The following is a 17,559-nucleotide window of genomic DNA, read 5'->3' on the forward strand; positions in this document are numbered from 1 at the left end:
AAAATAACATGCTTGGCAGAAGGGCAGGAATCAGACTGGAATGTTGGAACTATGCAACTTTTTATGACTCCCTGTAGCTCACATATAAAATTAAATTTAATTCTCATGGACAGCTTTATAAGGGAAACTTGCATATTACCAGACTGATAATAGGATTCTCACATATCTTTTTTTACCATCTTCTTGATGTTCCCTCTCAGCATGGATAATGCAGATCTGGCACAAGGGCTTGCTTGCATTACATTACTTAGACTTGGATAACTGCATTTATTTAATGCATATTAATTTTAAATAAAGGGTAGGTGCAGTAATACTGCAGACATCAGAATAGGGTACAGAGATATACACTGAGCTCTATAAATAAATTATCTGAACTATTGGAAGCAATCAAACAGTATATACTAGTTGAGTGGAAGTTTATGCTTTGCAGCTGGATATTTCCATTACTTAACCTGACACACAGAAAGGGTTGCTGAAGGGGAGTGATGGGGGAGAGGATGACTATTTAATTTGCCACAGAGCTGCAAACAGCCATGGGGTAGCTGTGTGATTCAGGAGGGCTGCTCAGTGCTCAGTCTAGGCTGCCCAACAGCCAGAAAGCAGAACAGAGAGGGTAGGAAATGCAGCTAGTGTCTCTGATATGCACACCATTGTACCATTGCTTAGCTTACTGTGCAGCAATGAAATCAAGATTAACAGGGTAGAAAGAAGGCGTGTAAGAAAACATGAACTGGGCATCTTAAAGGTAAGCTTTCATTTGGGAAGGCAATCATGACTTCTGATCCCTGCTCCTAGAGCTATTTCTCTATTATACCTAGTAAATTCACTTGAGAAAACTCATCTGAAAATCACCAGAGGTATATCAGCTGAGAAGAAAAAATGCAGCATTAACTATGGAAAAAGAGGGTTTAGCTCTAGTGTTCACTCACAACTAACTTCTTTAACTCAGGAAGAAAATACAAGCATAAGTTTTGAAAAATAAAGCAAAGTAAAATAAGCCAGCCTTTCCCAACAAGATAACTAACCAGCAAAACCCCCATGCTGGTGAAATTAGGATGCCCTCTGTGAGATGTGTGCTGCTCCCTTTTCTCCCACTAACAGCTAGACTTTCAGTCCTGTCCTTGTGTCTTGTTTAGAGGTAATCAGAAAAGCCTATGATGTAGACACAGCATATTATCCATCTCTATTAGTTATATATATGAATGCATTGTTAAAATTGCTATTTTCATTATATTTTTTAATTCAACTCATGTAGCTCTAAACCAAAATATAGGTACTAGGCTTGGCTTTAAATTAAAAAGAAATAGCTTGCTTCAGCTTACTGCCTTGCTAGTCTAACTCCAAGTTTAATTAGCTGCAAACAAGTCTTTTTCATTTTAGAAAGCTGAAAAAACCAAAATTACTTATGCAGCTTCATAGAAAGAAAGATGGGAAATATTTTAATGGGACAAGTCACAATGCAGCTGCATTAGTACTCCATCTGAGCAAAGCATTTAATAGCTTAGAACTACTGGACTGCTACCAAGCTGAATGGATTCTCTGCTTACTCTGTTCCTGCAGCATATCTTGTGCAGCAAATGACTGCAGTACAGAGAAGCAATTTTTCTGCTTTCCTTCCTTTGATCAGAGCACTGACCCCTTTTACTGGCAATCTACATTACTAGCTCAAGTTTAATTTTCTTAAACATCTGTTTCTTAAACATCTGTTTATATTTACCTTAGCAAACATAACAACCTCTTTCTTCAGTTAAAAAAGCAAACAAAGCCATGTAGGCTATGCAGTGTGCATTACATAATGCTACTGATTCATTTGACATTAAGCTAAAATTGAATTTAAGACAAGATTAAAGTTCTGGTCTTGGCATATTGCCATATTGCTTGAGAAAGAAATAGAAGCTGATGGAAAACAGATTGCTCCATACCCTGGAATGATGGCAAATTTGCAGAGCTAACAAACCCAAAGACATTGCCATGCTCAAATGAGTGGGTTGCCTGACCCCATTAACAGCATTCAGGTACTTGCTATCTCATATGGTCACTGGAAAGGCCAGAAGCCTGAAAGACATAATGACAAAAGTTATTTACTTTCTAACAAATTTAGAGAGCACAGATTTCATTCTTGAGGTTTTCCTGGGTCAACGAAGCAGATGCAGGAACAACAGGAACATGTTTAACACACAAGACCACAGGGGGGAAAAAAATCTATCATAATTAAGGAAACAAAAAGAGTTTCTGCCTTTCATGCACAATGATGGGGCCACTGTGAAGTAATAAAGCCCCCAAATTGTAGAAACTTCTACTTTTTATACAGCACAGAAGTCCAGACACCATATGAAAGCAACTTTTGAAATGTATCCCCTTGGTTTTATACCCTTTGCACTCCAAGCATCCCCCAGGACACGCCTGTGCAGAGGAGGCAGCAGCAGCCCCAGCCCCGTGTCAGAGCTGGGCATCACCTGCTGAGTTACTGCAGTGCAGCACCCAAGGGGAGGATCCCTCTCCCAGGCAGCCTGGGAGAGCACAGAGTGCTCCAGGAGGGGGAGATGCTCACAGCACAAAGGAGCTCTGCAGCCTAGGGAGCTCTGCTGCCCCTGCCCAGCTTTGGGACGCTTCCCTGGCCTCACTCCCTTCTGCAGCCCTCAGGCTGTCTCAGGTTTTATGAGATGCAACAAATACATGGGCTGCATGTGAAAGAAGAGTTTTCCAAATGAATTGGTACTCTGTATGCCAATGCCATGCAGCAGGGAACACAATCTGTGAGCACCTGACATTTACATTTCTGTTTATGTGGGCAAGGTGCTGCACCTTGGTCACTGGCACCTTCTGATTCTGCTAAGGCAACTCCTCTGCAGTTCTCCCTTCATGTCCCTCTGCATTTTGTGATTCTAACACATAAACCACTTTTACCAACAATAAGAGGATGCTGGTGTTTCCTAGTAAGCTTCTTTGAACTTAATAATTAATAAATAAATAATAAAATGTGAGAAATGGCTTATTCCCAGACTGGCAATTTTGCTTTTCAGTAGCATAATTAAAATCTGTTCTTACAGATACCATTTTAGTTCACTTCAAAAAGTATTTTATATATTTTCATATCATTCTCAAAATAAAAATAAAATTTTAAAAAATCACATCACTGCTGTAAAGAAACTTCTTCCAAAATACAGACCTGGTAAAAAAAATCAAGTAAATGATTCTCACCTACATCCTGATTAGGTTTGAACTGATTTTTAACAAAATTTGAATTAACAATGATAGTACAGTGTAATTTTGGGAAGTTTTCACTCAGTGGACACTCATGAGGCCACGATGTCCCAGCCTTGTCTGTACATGATGTGGACTAGAGACATGACAATGCCCAAGCCCTGGCACCTTGTCCCCTAGAGGTAGTATAGCTGCAGAGTTCATTTACTCTATTGAATATTAGATACTTAGCCAGTTTTAAGATCTAAAAAGCTCCTACATGGCACTCAGTGTTTTCAGATGCATAAAGGGTAAAACAGTCCTGAAAATTCCCAGAAAAAACCAAAATGTTTATTGCTATTAAATGGTTAACTACAAGCAGCAGCAGAAACATCTGCTGCCTCTGCCCCATCCTTTGAGCAATGCACTCTTGGAAAAAGCTTCAGATTTGCCCAGAAAGGCAGGACCTGGGCATTAGGAATTCTGCAGAAGCAGCAGTTTAAAAGCCATTGAGTGAACGCTGTTAGCCACACTGACTTTCACTTAAAAGCAAAAATTTCAAAGTTTTTTTTTGTCTTTTGAGGTACTGGTGATTTTCCAGTCATATAATATTTTATGGTCTAATAAATGTTTAGGTTGTTTAGTTGATTTTTGATTGAAGTGTAAAGATATAATAAATAATCCAGTCAAAAGCCAAGAGCAGTACAATTATAGACTAAGAAATCTAGCGCTATTGGAACTTTGGAAATTTTTTAAATCCTATGATTGGTCAAGAGAAACAATTAAAGAAATATTCTTCTTTAAAATAAATAAGAATACATTATGTGCAGGAACTTAAAGTGTTTAGCAGCCCAGAACACTTGAACATGAATGAACTTAATGCTATAAAGTGTACTGAGAAAACAGACAAGATGTAAAACTAAGATAATATCACAAGATACCATCTGTTATTCAAAAATGGAAAACCATTCATTAGAAATATCTGAAATATTGATATATACTTATAAAGAGCACAAATTATAACAAATTTTGAAGTAAAACATCCAGTCATTCAAATAGTGAGACACTGTCTGGTAGTTTTCTGAAGAAGAGACAATCTGCTGAAATCAAGTAACATTTACTTTATCAAATACACCATTAAGCTATGTGGTTAAACATGGAATTGTAGTGCACATGTAGTAATTATTTTGCAAATAAGTTATTCTCAAATATAGGTAGAGAAATATAAAAAAGGAAAGAGGTTTTAGATCTATAGTTTTTTTATAAATATCACTTTGTGCACATCAAATGTACACAAACTCCATTAATGAAGATAATGAAGCAATAAAGTATTTAATAAAGTTTTCTATCTTGTATTCCACCTTGAATTCAAACTGATAGATTACAGTCTGTGTAATGTGAATCTGTTCATGTGGCTCCACCTGTAAGATGAGAACTCTAGTAGGAGAATCGACATGGTTAAGTGAAGAGTACAGCAACCAATATCAGCAAATAGCATCTTTCAGCCTCAACTTTTCTGATTGAGAGTTCAGATTTCCCATTTTGTAGGATTTGTGATAGGTAATTAAAATGCTTTCAGTTATTCTCATTCAAACCCACAATTTTTTCTTTTCATTAATTGAAAATACTCTTGCATTTGTGATTGAGACTGTTTTATTACCGTTCTAAATTGCCATTTTTAATGTTGTATTAGAGACTAAAGTGTTTTACAATGCTTTTTCTAATTAATAATTTTTAGTTTATAAGAGTGAGTAGCAATGCCTTCTGGTACTTTGGCATTGGGTGTCCAGGGCAATATCTTAAATAATATAAGGATAAATTATAATCAGTAATAGCCTCCCATAACTCTTCACTCCACTGATAGCTGACCAGTGTGAAAGTTAGTTCTAGCCCTACCAGATGAGAGAAAGCTTCAGCCACTCAACCTCCCAGAGTTAGGTATTGATTTACAATACACCCAGCTGAGAAAAAGGAGGAGAGGCATTCCTCAGCATGTCATGTTTCTCGTCTGATCAATGCCTCTGAAGGCAGGGCACCATTTCCTACCACACTGAACAATGCCTCTGCAGGTATTGTACGTACAATCCAGAAGCATTTGGATAAATAAGCTTACAGTGAGAAACCAAAGTAGGAGAATTCCTTTTTCAAAAACCGTTTTTCAATGTGCTTGAGCACAATGGAAGATACAGAAAGATAAGAATATCCAGCTATGAAAAACTGGTGTTTAGTATGTCAGCAGTGAACACTGTCAGAGAAGAGATCAATGCAACTTGTGGGGTCATGGCTCTAATGAATCCAAGGACATTTAAGTCTGAGGGAAACGTGCATAGTTAAGAAGCTTAAAAATATTCGTGTTTCATTCATTGTGAGTCAAGGACAAACTGGGGACTTCATATCATATGTGAAATTACATCAAACAGATTTTAATTTAACTTTGAGGAAAAAGCCTATGAGAAGTATAAATACTGAATAATTTTCAGTACTTAGCAATTTTGAGTAGAAGCTGGTTTGCTACACCCATTTATGTAGTTTTCCATATTTTTTACTCTTAAAATTTCTTGTTTTCTCTATATTTAAAATTTCATCAGGAAGTATGAAAATGTCATGAAAATTTTTCTTCTCCCTTCCTCTCTTGCTTTTCTTGCTCAGATTTTTTTCCCCTCCATGAAATCTTCTTGTCTCTGGCAAAACCCATGGGGAACATGAGCTTAACATGGTCCTTAAGAGGATCCTAGGGAGTGAGATGCAAGTTCCATGCCTGTTGGAGCCTCCCCAGGCAGCCAGCCTTGCTGGAAGCTGAGTGCTTTGAGGGTGTTTTGGGCTTGATGGCATCAAGGCTGTGTTTGCAGGTAAGGTGGTGGTGAAGTTAGGCTTGCTGTGGCTCAGTGATGAGGGAATTCTTGGGTGAATCACATGTTGACAACAGAAGCTTGAAGCAAGCGGGAAGCGGTGCATGTATCTAAAATGTTCCAAACCCCACTAAGGTCAAAATAAAAATTCTTACCACTGTAAAGACAGTTAAAGCCAAGTAAGAGTGCAAAGCAAAAGGCAACTTTTCAGTGAAGGCACCATGATGCAATGCAGAACAGGTGGCCAAAGCATAAGACTCTGATTAGGCACCTTTAAAAGGCTATTCCCTTATTGACTGGGTACCCTAAGAAGAAAGGACCTCAGTGAAAAAGTGCAATATATTACATTACCAAATCTTAAGGTGTTTGTTTTGAAACATGAACACGTAGATTTATCAGCAGCAATATGAAATGCTAAGAATCTGTTTTACTGCCTATTTTGATCTGGCTACATCTATGCTATATTTGACAGAGTGCAGCCAAAACTGTATCTGTCACCAGCAGCTCTTAAGGCAACATGAACCTGCCTGTACTGCCTTTTACAGGCAGTTCTCCTGGACTTGGGAGGCAGTAAGCTTTCAAAGCTCCAAATCTGCAGATATCTGAGCTTTTCTAGCAAAGCCCCTCCTGAGTTACTTTTGATTTTGTGCCCTGAACAGCAGCCAGCCATGTCCACAGTGCAGGTAAATAAATGGGTTTACACACCTGTGAAGTTTACCTTTTCAGAATAGCATCAAAGCTGTCCAAACCACACAAACCCTGCTGAAAGTGGGAAGAATGGATAGCTGTAGCTATTTTAGTCTCCAAACTTCTTTCAGACTCATCCTATTTATCCTACATGTAGCCCAATTGACCCAAGATTTAATTACTTTAGACTTTACTGCCATTGCTGGTGTAAATAGCTTCAGTTTCTAGATGGAGTGATTCACCCCAGACTATGAGTGCTTACCACAGCAGCTCAGCACATGAAAGGCAACCAAGCCTAAGGGCTGCTGAGGTTAGTGGAGCCTGTGCTACTAGCAGTCATAATGAATTTGACTCTCATATGTGTCAAATGTCCTTGTCTAAGTTTTGGAGCCAAACTATAAATCATACTAAACTCCTCCTGCTGCCATACATACCTAAGGTCTGTTTTCCATCATTCTTACAAAAAAACCAAGTTTCTTTGCCCTAATCAAAAAACGCTGCCCTTATTCAGAATTATTTTCTAGCTAGTTTCTTGGGCTCCATCATCCTGCTGTATAAATTCTCAAAAAGAAGACTGATTGCCTCTCAGAGGCTTTTAGAGCCTTTCTTCATTATCTCGAATTTCAGTTTTTAGGTGTTCACTCCATTGTTTTAATTTTCAGCTTACATCAACACTGTAATTTTGAAGATTTCCAGTCATACGTAGGAGATACAAATATCTGTAAAGATCCCTCATTTTTCTTATCCTCCTTTTAACCTCTTTTTCAAGATACCTTCCAAAACTCTTCAGTGGCTTGGCTGCTCAGGTGCCAAAACTACTTCATCCCCTTAAAGGTGTGTGACATCCCCCTCTGTGACATCTGAGCATTTTTCCTTCGATTGGGAGACAGTATACTTTCAAATCTCATTCAAATGTCACGTCTGCAGCAGCAATCCCCTCCCTCTCTGGGTTTGAATAACACATTCAGACAAGGATCCTACACTCCATGTCTGAACTCCTGCCTGCTACAGACATCCAAAGGTTGCCATACACCATTCCAAGGCAACCTGCAATGCTGACCACAAAGTGAAATAGAATTTTGCATGTAAGAACTTGGAAGTTAAGAAGTGTTAAAATTCAAGAGTGTGTACTTCAGATGAGCATTATGAAGGAATGGGCTCAGAATTGGGTCTGGAACAGTCAGAGAGCAGGAGGTTTTTAATAACAAAGTTCCTGAAACTTCCAGAAATAAAATACACCCTACAACACTGCAATATGGAATTTTACCAGGGATGATACAAGAATGTCTCAGAAAATCTGAAATCTGTTTGCTGCAATCTCCCAAAGCAGTTAACAAATACTGCTTCAGTAAAGCCACTGGAATGAAAAGCATTACACAGAGAAGCACAGACCTGCAGATCTCTAAAGAGAAACAGCTTACTTTGTGGACTTCACTTCAGAGTACTGCTAATCACAGTTGCACTGCCCCCAGCCATTATTTAGCCATCTTCACAATCTTTTCTCACATGAAAGAGAGAAAATGGCTCATATTTCCTATCTGAAACTTATCTGAACAGACAGCTAAAGGCATAACCCATCCTTTTCCAAAGTGCTAAGTAATCAAGAATTCACACAAAAGTCAATATAAAGTTCTTGTCACTCTGTATAGAGGCATTATATTTTTTGCCTCAGCACTAAAATTCTGACTTAAATATATAAGCTTAGACATATCATATGAAATTTCAGTCTCAATAGCATAGTCAATCTCACTTTAATCACAGGAGGAAAAAAACCTCTTCCCCAAACTGACCAATTTGCTGCATTTCAGAATTCTGCAAAGCATACAAACCTGAGAAATAATTGTCACTGCTGAGACCATCAGAGAAACGTTACGTGCAAGGCAATCAAAGGAAGAGGGAGAGAAAATTTTGAATAAAACACTATTAGAGATTTAAATAGAGCTTCATGTCCTGAAGAAAGATTGCTTTGGAACAAAGAAATAGCTTTTAAAAATAAAATTTGGTGTTTATTACTCTGCTGCATTTTAAAAAAGTTGATTAATTTGCATTTCCTCAGCCTTTTTTTTTTTTTCTCTTCCCCCAAAACTCATTGTTATTGTCTAGGAATTAGGCATGCAGACATAAGACAGCGGGTATTGTACCGTGTACTTTGCTTTCTCTCGCTAGCACGTCTCATATTTTATCATTCTCTACTCTTGGGCAGTAAGCATTTTTGTTTCTCCCAGCAGAACCACTAACTATTACTTAGTGCTGGTTCAGTAGCAGTCTGAACTGAGACTTCACAGATGCACAGCAAGCTGCTGGAGGGGAAGGCAGAGGGCAAGTGTGAGGTCAGTGCCCGCAGCTGGGCAGGCAGGCTGGGCAGCAGCTGGGCAGCACGGAGCCCCCAGCACACCACCAGCTGCACTGCCTGAGAGACAGCCACTCACCAGGCTGCTGCACAGCCTGCCCAGGAGCTGCAGGGACCCTTAGCACTGGCACAGCGTTTGGCATTTACTGATTTCTCCAAAGCTCAGCCCAGGATGTGTGTGCCCTTGCGAGCTGCTGGGCAGAGCCCGCTGGTGGCAGAGGTGCTGCTGGCAGAGCACAGGAGACAACGCCTCTCTCTGGGCTGGAGGTGGTGTGGGGAACAAGGGGTAGCACCACTGTTACTGGTGCTGTAAGAAAAGAGTTTCAAAAATGATTTTGAAATAAAAACCTTAAAATGATGTTTGAATAAAAGTAGTACTTGTTTTGTTTGTTCCGTAGATTAGAAGCCAATAGATTAGTCAGTGGAAGAAATTCTCTTGGATCTGGGGACACAATCCCCTGTCTCGCTAAAAAGAGCTGATCCTGATGCAATTTTCACTCATTTTGATTGGCAGTTTCCCTCCTAGCAGCTTCCCAAGGAGTCTGGGAACACAGCTCAAGAGTCAGCTCCCCCCAGCAGTACCCTGCTGACAGGGTTCAACAGCCACTGGGCTGGTAAAGATCCCTGCAGGCACAGGATATCCCAAGTCCTGGTCTTAGACTGAGCCAAAATGAATAAGATGTGTTACACAGATAATTTTTCTTGGAGTAAAATTTTTTTCTTTCAGATAAGATGCATCATTAATTCAGAGTAGTTGATTTGTAGTATTTTGTTCTGAGGCAATATGAAGTTATGAAAACATAATAAAGGGTCATTCTTTCTGGTTTATCACCCCAGTGTGTGCAAAGAGAAAATAAATTGAACTGAAGGCAAAAAACCTCAGATTCAAGGTTTCTAGATTACACTTGGATCACATAGTTCCTGTTTAAGAAAAAAAATTAAATTGTTGTATAACTTCTTTTTCAATTAAGCATTGTCAATGTTCCCAGTATGGAGTTCTGAACAGTTCTCTGTCTCTATCCATCACTGCACACTTTAAGTTTATATATATATATATGGCATTATTTAGGTTTCATTTTAGAAAATAAATGTATCAGACTGGGTTTCTCAGCTGTGAAAAATACTGAATATGAACATTAAAAATAGAACTTTGAAATGGTTCTGGTACACTCACTTTATTTAATCAGATTCAGAAGTGTCCTAGTTCTTTCTATAAAGAAAAACTATCAATTTAAAAATCTTTTTAATTAATGTGTACTATTCTCCAGACAGTATGGAAATTTGATCAGATTTACAAATATTCTTTTTCTACCCTTGTGTTCACACACTTGCTACGGTTCACTAGTAAAGACTATGTAATCTGGAAGAAACACTAAGAAATTAAGTAACTTTTAAGGGCACATTTTCTGCTCATTCTTGGCATATTTGAAGCATTGCAGAGTGCTTATACCACAGGATAATTATTTTCAGGGGATGTTTATATGCTTTTAGGTAATCCTAGTGAAGATAGTTTTTGGTGGGTCTATTTTAGACCCTATATAATTTATTGCAGACTGCCTGTTATATCTCAGATATCTACTTCTTGTTGTAGACTCACTGAAAAACCAGGTTGGAAAAAAGAGATCAGAGGCCACCTAGTTCATCTTGCTATACCAATTTCCCAACAGATGTTTCATCTAACCTCTTCCTACAGACCTTCAGGACAAAGGTCACAGATTCTTCTGACATTCTATTACAGCTCTCCACTCTCTGCTTTAGTGAAAGGTTCTCATATCTCATCTGGATGAGCCCATTTCTTCAATCTTCACTTCCTGCCCCACCCACTCTGGACACAGAGAGCACAAATCATCTCCAGCATTCAGCTTCCAGTGATCCACCAGCCCCTTCACTTCTGTTTCCATGAGTGGGCTTACTCCAGGGATCCTGCAAAGCTTCTGAAGGAGCCCTGCTGAGACATGCCCAAGAGGAGCACCTATCATCTGCATTCAGAAATACCCCCAGCACGATTTCCTCTTAACATAAATTCAACAACAATTTTAAACACAAACGTTAAACACTTCAAAAAAAAAAAAAAAAAGCAAAAAAAACCAAAAGAAGGCTCTCACTCTGAAGGAAACAACATTTGGTAACAGTACTGTAGTTGCTACTTTGATTTGTCCTCTTTGACCAATGCCATTATTAGATAGAGTTATTAAATAATTGAGTCCCACAAGCCTCTGCATTTACTCCCAAATTTTTATTTCTGACCTTGACAGGATTTAAGGTTTTGTTTGGTTGTGTTTTGTTTTACCAGGAGGACGATCATCAGGTTTTTTTTTATTTGTGTGACAAAGTAATTTTAAAAAGCCAATTCTAGAAGCAAATTAGACAGTCTCTTGAAGGAGTAAGAGAAAGATGAAGATTGGTCTGCATGTTTACAAGGTACTGATATAAATTACAAAGATAGAGGGAATTAGAAGGGACAGAGCTTGAAAGCTCAAACTGAGCTGGGTGTTTCTGAGACTAAAAATATAAGGGTTTTGTCCTTTTCTCAGAGACTTGTGGAAAAAAGAGGAAATTAATTTAAAAAGGGATGGAAACAATTTAAAATAGAGCACTGGAAGGATGGTTAGAGATCCACTAGATGCTGCTGAGACAGAAAGCAATGGAAACTTGGGTTCTGAAAGTGCAACGTAATGAGAATTTCATGGCAGAAAGAGGAAGGAGAGAGAGAATTTCTGGCGCTGATAAATTACAACAATAAATAGCAGGGTGGATGAATCAGAATTGTGGATTTTCAAATGATATTTAATATGGTAGGGAAGGTTTCTACCCAGATTTTCTTAACAAGTGCAAAATAAAATCAATTTTCTTTTTTCAGAGCTAAACAGAATTTCAGAAGAGCACAAAAGGGGACCTGAAACCACCACACACTGGTGAAAATGGAAGACAGAAATAATTAATAATCAGTAAAAGACAGCAATCCTAAAACCAGTGAACACCCATGTATCTAGTAAAACATCACACTAATTCTTTCAACAAATATAACTCATATTGAATAAAAAGAGCTCAGTATATTTTACAGAAATTGGACTAACCCCAGTATGATTGAGTGATGATTTCTATGTCCATGTTTGCTATTTAATTAATTTCTCCACTCATATCAAATTTTTAGTTGTTTCCATCCAACTTCTATGTGTTTTTATGGATAGAAATCTACAAAGAATAAACCTAGAACTAGAAAAATGGAAGCAACATACCAGAATTATTGGGCTTTGGGAAAAACCATCTAGAGAATTTGCATGATATTGCCCATCTCCCTACAATATTATGTTCAGTCAGAAATATCAGCTGTAGATGTTAATCAAATTTACTCAAAGGTTCTTTTTCCCCCACATTTTAGAATAGTTCAGCTTTAGGATTTTTTTTCTCTTGTAGCAATGTGATCTCTTAAGTGCTCTAAAGTATTTTGCTAAAAAAAGCCTGATGGTATTCCTTCTCTAGTATGTCATACTGTCTCCATAACACTGCTTGTCTCAGTTTAGAAGTGTGAATAAATATTGTTCAATTTTTAATTTGGTTTTTCTTCTGCTGTAGTCATTTTGGCACCAACAGAAAGTCTACAGGTCAAATACAGAACTCTTGAGGAATCCCACTGCCTCCCACCTACATAAGCTGTTACCAATGAAGAAAAAGAAGGCAGAATATGTTTCTGTTACTGAAAAACAATCCACAGTTCTCTTTGTGATATTTAGCCCAAAAGATAAAATATGTTTTCCCACAGATGAGCTGGGGCTAGAGTTCATAAAATTAATAAAATGAAGGAAAAGACATTAATCCATAAGACTGCTACAGTTCTAAATGCACACAGAAAAATAAGGTCAAGATTTCTGCCTCTTCTCAAAAGAATTCACAAAGTACCCACTTCTCCTGAATATTAACAGGCTATTTCTCACAACTATGGGCAGGAGAACACTCACACTTAGCTAATCTCAGTTCTTCATTTTCAGGCAGCCAAAAATGATAGAGAATGATTTGTAAAATAGAATTCAAGGGACAAAATTCAATGCCAAGCTATGTGGGTTTGCCCATTCAATATGGTGTGTTCTGTCATGAATGCACAAAACTCTGGAATTAGAATTCACATGCTGGAAGGATGCAGTGCAAAGTGGAAAGCAGCAGCACTGCCATCCCTAGAAGTCAACAACAGCCAGTTGTCCTTTAAACTGCTGGCATTGGGTTGTGCATTGAGTGCATATTCATAAATATTGGGAAGCTTTTCTAGCTCAAGGCCATCTTCATTTTAAGAATAAAAGAATCTGTAATTGATTTTAGTTTCTCAGCTGTTGATGGTTACAACTTCTGAAACTTCAAAGCAAGTTTATGCTTTTATATGATAATTTCAACAAAGGCTTCAGTGATCAATAATAAACTACCCTTGCCCCTATATGAAGTATTGTTTCAAACAGCTGGTAGGAGATATATTTTCTTGATATACATTTATCTATATAATTTTTCTTTAAGTCATCATAGACTTTTAGATTTTTTTATTTCTGGCACCAGACAGTTTGCAAATTGCTGTTGTTTTCCTAGAATTTCACTAGCATTGTTCTGATTAGACTATGCCTAATGCAAGTTCCTAATTCCCCCAGTTCCCTGTCCCACTCCCCTTGATACTTCCTTCAAAACAATAAAAACTTTCTGACAAACTGAGGACAACCAGTTTAAAGCTGCTTGTTTCTAACTTGCCTTCCTGTGTCTAAATACTTCAGCAAATATTCAAGATCACACAAACTAGGCTCAGCAGAATAAAGCATCAGGGTGTCAGTCTTGACAGCAATCCTGTTATTGTTTTGCATTAGATTTCAGAGTAATTTTTAGCACAGCCTTTTTTCTTTTGTACTTGACATCAACACATTGGTCAGGCATGAAAAACACAATAAACAAGTTCAAAAATGCAACACTAACATCAGCCAATATAGCTCAGGAGTTTGGCACCATAACCACAAAATAAGCATTTCTGAAAAAAATAGAATTGAAGAGGTTTTCAGTAGGGACAGAAAACACCAACCCATTTTCAAATACTGCTGAGTGAGTAACAACAGCTCTCTCAAAGTGGGGCTGAACCAACAGCCCAATCCCAGGTAATTAGTACAGTGGGATCCTTTTAAACACATACCTCAGACAAGCAGCAGAGAAGAAATCCATTTGAGAAAAGATGCTGACAGAGCTTGAAGTCCACCTGGCAAATTTCTTGTGCTGTTTGAAAAAGCAAGATGGTTCAGATGGTGAACCAAGCCATATCTACAGCATTAGACCCACTCCTGGTCATGTAAATCAGGTAAGAGGTGCCAGCAGTGCACCTGATCAGGCAGACTGAGGGCAGAGGGAGGGGGAGAGAAAAGAGAGGGCTGCCTTTCTTCCCTTGGGAAAACACTGGTGTGAAGCATTCAGCCTTTAAGCAGAGCTTCTCTATGGGAAGGAAAACTGGACAATCCTGCAGTGCTTGCTTTAGACTGTAATATGTCTTCCATGAGAAGGAACAACACGACCTCTCTCATCTTCCAAAAAGTTCGGGGGGAAAATATGTAATAATAATTTAAACCAAATCATCCTCCAGCAAAAAGGCATACACCCAAAAATATAAGAAATATAAGGCCACTGAAACATGTCTTGTTACAAAATGCTGAGATGCCAAAAAGAACTGACTGCAGCTTGAAAAACATTTTTGAAGCAAAATATCCAAATTTCTCCTTAATTATATGCTTAACAGTAACTACAAAGAAAGCATTCAAAAAAAAAAAAAAAAAAAAGGAAGGGAGGTTGCTGTGGGGAGGTTGGGGTGGGGGATCCATGCTGACTGCTCACATAAATGCACTAAGGTCTAGGATTTATCATCCTCCTGGCTTACCTGATAAAACTGGAATTTCAAAAGCATTATGGAAAAAAACTCCAAAAACCCCCCAGGAAATAGTGCTGATGAAATGATTGAAATGCTAATAGAGGTGTTTAGATTCACAGTTCCAAAAGATTAAAAAGTGTTATAAATTGCTGCATTCTCATCGAGAAGGGGAGAAAAAAAAGACCTCTGCAGTATCCTCTCTGCTTTGTTCTCAGCTTCCTGTTCTGAGGCTCACTCTATGGTACCTAATACAAATCAGCAAATAGCAGAGGGAAAAAAAAAGAGGGAGGAAGGGAGGAGGGTAAAGAGAGACAGAAAGGAGGGTAAAGATAGAAAAAAAAGGGAAAAAACCCCATCTACTAAGCCATCACCTTAAAGGACAGCCCCATCTATCGGTAAAAGCAAAGAACCAGCTGTAAAAGATCGCTTTCTTAGAGATTTCCTGACCTAAACGAGACGGAAAATCTGCGACTCCGTTTTCCTTCAGGGAGGGACAAAGGGCAGGGATAGTGCTGAGAAGTAGATTTCTTTATCCAGTGTTAAATGAGCTAAGGTTTTCAGTAATTTTAATCTCTTTTCAGTTAATTACTTGTCTCTGAAACGTGAGAAGGAAATAGTTTGCGTTAGTCTCAGCCCCTTACGAAAGCGCCAGAAACCTTTCCAGGTCAGCCTCTGGCATGTCACAGATAAATGCTACCTGTCCTCTGCCTCGTTTTGCACCTGCCCACCGAGGACTGGTGGGAGATTGAACCTCATCAGTCATGGGTTCAGTCACCAACAAAGGGTTTCTGAGTCCCATGACGTGTCCATCCATTGCACTGCATCGCTAATCACGCCGCTGCTCCGACTGCCACGTCAGCTCCATACATTCCCCCGGTTCCGATGGCAGCTGCGCAGCCAAATCTGGAACCCAGACAAAAAAAGGCTCCTTTTTAATATTCACACTGCTAAGTAACAGTAACTGCTAACACAATGAAGCCCAGCTGCATTGGATCAGCCTCAGCTGGGGCTAAATCAGCATTCTGTATTTCTCATTTCGCTGCTCTGCCCAGTGAAATACAAGTGGGGATGGCCACGGGTGAGCACTTGAGAGAGCCCCGGTGCCTGCCACGCTGGACAGGGGTGGGCACAGACTGGCAGGAGAGGAAAGCAGGAGGCAGTGACTGCCAAGGTGAGAGGGGCATGGAAGCAGGGCTAAAAATAACATTGCGTTTCTTTCATTGCTCAATGCCATTTCTGCATCTGAAGACAGAAGGATATGAATCCAATGAATACCTGTATGCAATGAGGCATATCTATAACAGACACGTAATGTTAACCTCTGATTCAGTGACCCCAAGCAGCTTTAATGAATTTCATGCCTTAGAGTCAATTCCAATATTCTGATAAGGTTTTTTTCTAATATTTTTACATCACGATGTTTTGATTGTTTAAAGTTTGTTTGAATCCAAGCTATGTGAATCAGAATTTTTCCACCTCCCAGCGGTGACCTGAGGCGCTTGTCCCAAGAAGCACTTGGAATTCTCTCAGTATAAAACCTAATTTTTGAGCATTTATTAGTACAGAATGTTATGAACAATTGTTCTAATAATGAAATCTAATTGCACAGCATTAAAATATGTTGTCTTTAAATATTGCAGTGATTAAAAGGACACAGCAAGTGAGAGTGTGACACTAAATATTTAGGTAAAACATGCCATAATAGATTCAAATGCTAATACTAAAATGTGACAAAGAAATGGCAAGACCAAACTGGACACAGCAATTGAACCTGTCTCCCTTGAATACATCTGAGCTCTGATTTACAAAGCCCTCACATGCTTTCATCTCTCACTGCTGTCATGATCACCAGTTTCTAATACAGCTTTTTCTGCTGGCACTAGGTTGCTAAGTGGCTCAGGCAGGTCCCCTTTACCCAAAAGTTTGAGTTTATGATTTCAGGTAGAAAGAGCTTTAAATCATTATCTTAATATCAGCAGTTGGTAGCACTTAGTTCAATTTTTTGATTCTTAGGTACAACACTAAAGGGAGATTTGTGTGTTTTTCTCATATTTGCAAAGCTCTTTGTGATCATGTAGAGTATTTGCAGGTGACAAATGACTTTGTAGCACTAGTAACACGCCTAACTCAGAAGCCTAAAAATTTTAAATACTAAACAGATACAATTGCTGATGCCAATTGATCAATCTTTTTTGTTCATGGAGGATGCTTCTGGAAATGATGAATTGTCTGGTGTTCATAAACACTGATTTATCACAAGGATAAAAGGCAATATATTTGCTCCTTAGCCTGAAGTTCTAGTACGAGTCCCTCCAGTCTTTGCTAGACACATATGACATGTTACAGGCATAGCTCCTTTCATATATTGCACTTTGAAATGAAATAAACATAAAATTAAACACTAAACTAGGAACAAAGGAACTAAGACATCCTTGTCTAAGCATCAGGAGAGGTTCAGCATAGGATGCTTAATATGACTTTGAGAAATCTCCAAGTATCATAAACAGAATGCTGAAAGCTGTTTTTTCCAAGCAGATTTCTCATGGCTACAATTTCACTGCTCACAGTATAACTAGGTGCTCAAATTCAGCTCCAGCAGCTTACATTGT

This window comes from Fringilla coelebs (genome assembly GCF_963513975.1).
Source record: "Fringilla coelebs genome assembly, chromosome: 7".
NCBI lineage: Eukaryota > Metazoa > Chordata > Aves > Passeriformes > Fringillidae > Fringilla > Fringilla coelebs.